This window comes from Zootoca vivipara, chromosome 1, assembly GCF_963506605.1.
Source record: "Zootoca vivipara chromosome 1, rZooViv1.1, whole genome shotgun sequence".
Classification (NCBI taxonomy): domain Eukaryota; kingdom Metazoa; phylum Chordata; class Lepidosauria; order Squamata; family Lacertidae; genus Zootoca; species Zootoca vivipara.
Genome location: NC_083276.1, coordinates 80,466,600 through 80,469,539, shown reverse-complemented (window position 1 = coordinate 80,469,539; position 2,940 = coordinate 80,466,600).

Sequence of the window (2,940 nt, the reverse complement as noted above, 5' to 3'; positions counted from 1 at the left end):
AACTCCTGATCTGTATCTCCTTCCTCAAACCTTCTGCCCCTTTTTATCATCTCTATCTGCGGGTTACAGTTTCCCTCCTCCGGCTCCTTCATCTCCTGTTCTGTGTGCTGGATAAAATAGGTTATTTCATTTCAATTAAGCCTATGCACCCATCTGAATCACTGGCATCTACCTGATCGTTCTGTAAGGGTGTGCGCATGTGCGCACGCACGCATGTACCAGAAGAGGGAGGGAGCCAAGGGCAGGGTGCTGAGAAAAGGCCGCATGTGTGCAAACCAGCTTCAGTGGAAAATTCACCACCTTGTACCCCACATCCTCCAGCTGTTTATCAGCTCAGATGGGTTCTCATATAGACTGAGAGCAAAAGAAGCTTTGCCCCCAAACCACAAGCCTGAGGAAGAGTTGAAATAGAAACAAAGAACACCTGCAGCCCAGAAAAGTAAAGGATAGGAAGTGCCCATTCAAAAATTCAGCATCACCCACAACCACCAAGAAATAGGATATAATACTTCTTCTCTCCAATGATGTAAATACCATTTTTACATTGCTGTCTATCTCTCTCAGACACACACCTCAAATATAATTACAAGGTAAAAAAAAGGTAAAGGACCCCTGGACAGTTAAGTCCAGTCAAAGGTGACTATGGGGTGCAGCACTCATCTCACTTTCTGGCCGAGGGAGCCGGTGTTTGTCCACAGACAGCTTTCCGGGTCATGTGGCCAGCATGACTAAAGCACTTCTTTCACAACAGAACACCGCGACGGAAACCAGAGCACACAGAAACGCTGTTTACCTTCCCGCCACAGTGGTACCTAATTGTCTACTTGCACTGGCGTGCTTTCGAACTGCTAGGTTGAAGTGCTGGCATGACCACGTAGACTTACGGTAAGGGGGGGGAGAGTATTTGATCCCCTTCTAAATTTACCTGTTTGCCCTCTGACGAAGAAATTACCAGTCCATAGTTTTAATGGTAGGTTTATATTAGCTGTGAGAGACAGGAAAACGACAGGAAAACCCCCAGAAACCCAAAAGATAAAAGTCAGAGATTCAGGTGCATTATAATGAGTGAAATGCGGTAAGTATTTGATCCCCTATCAACTGGCCAGATGTCAGGCTACCTGGTATCTTCACTGTATGTAAGGAGCTGAGATTAGAAGCACCTGCTGTAAGGGAGAGGTTTTACCTGTAATCCCAGCTCGTTACAGTACCTGTACAAAAGACACCTGTTGATAGAACCAATCAATCCAGCAGACTCCAAAGTAGCCACCATAACCAAGACCAAAGAGCTTTATGTAATGTAAGATCTTTAAATGTGTTTTCATATTATCTATACAGGATATAAGACATCCCTAGTTTCATTGGAGAAATATTGGAGGGGATGTTTATTTTCATCAGAGAATTGTTGGAGGGTGTGGAATAGGATGTCCCCATTTTCATCAGATAAATGTTGGAGGGTGTCAATTTTCACTAAGACATTATGCTGCCTGAGATGAAGGACAAAATTATGCCCCCACACCCCAGTTCCACAAATGGAAGCTGACTGGACTAGTTTAACTGTGGTGATGGGACACCACACCTGAATTCAGGCTGGTTGTGGCGGCACAGAGCAGGCCGCAGGGCACACACAGTTCTGTCTTCCTATGAAGTGGAATGGCTAGGACGCTCAGAAGAAATGGCAGGGGGTTGCCATCGCCCTTCGTCTCCCAGTAAACATTGTCTGAGGCAGTTGCCTCAATTTGCCTAATAGCAGGGCCAGCTCTGTGTGTAACCACATCACTAAACTACCCCAGACATCAAACCAGCAAGCAGTTCCATTGCAGAAATCTCCATTTTCCAGTTTTCAGACTACTAACTCTAGTTGCTAGGAAACAGAAATTCTTACAAGAAGTGCAATTTAAAAATGGGGTGTGTGTGATGGGTGATTGGGATAATGTGGTTTTATTTTACGATTTCAATTTCAATTGTACTAGTTTTAATTGTACCCCCCCTTTTTTTGGTAACCCATCCTGCGACCATCTAGGGAAGGGGGGGGGAGTGAAAAGTGCAAATAAAGAACACCACTGAAACAGCCCATCACACCACTTTCTGATGTGTCGCAATTCCCTCCCATGACTACCTGTGCCATTTTGAATGATCTGCCGTTTGTAATTTATTTCTACTTTCCTCCTCCCTCTTTTATTTTTGCATAATTTCTTATGTGGCAGCTCTATGCTTCCAGCACTCAAGCATGCAATATTTACAATGGGAATGAGCCATAGTCTCATTGAGCTTAAATGGGTTTATAGTACGGACTGTTGTGATTAGTAAGGATTTTTGTGTGTGGAAAATATTTTATTTTCCACAGAGCATTCATTTTCCTCCCCGCTTTAGCAATGACGGTGTCAAGCCTACAGGGATGTGTGTGTGTGTGTGTGTGTGTGTGTGTGTGTGTGTGTGTGTGTGTGTGTGTCACTCTCACACACATGCTTCAGCCGGCAGAAGCTTCCAGAAAATCGATAAAGAGCCTGTGCCTTAGCTGTGGGCCATGAATATAGAAAGCTCACACTTCTGATGTTTTCAGATTATAATGTGGGGCAAACCAATACATTTAGTGGACTCCAGCATAGCTGGGGAAATGAGCTAAGAGCAACTCCGGGAGATTCCGTTGATCTGGTTAAGATCCACGCGAACGCAGCTGAAAATTGGTTATGAATATTTATTTGAATTTTCAAAGCAGCCTTTTCATGCAAATATTTGATCAAACGGCTCAATCGTTGGGGCTCACTGCCTTAATATAAAGTGTGCCTGATGCACACATTGCTCCCTGTAACTCATGGTGCTTCTGTGTGCGACGTGATTATGACTATTAGACTTTATTAACCCTCTACGCTCTGTAGCAGAACAGAGTACGATTGGACTGTGAGATGGGTTATGTCTGCACTGCCACTGTTTAAAATATAT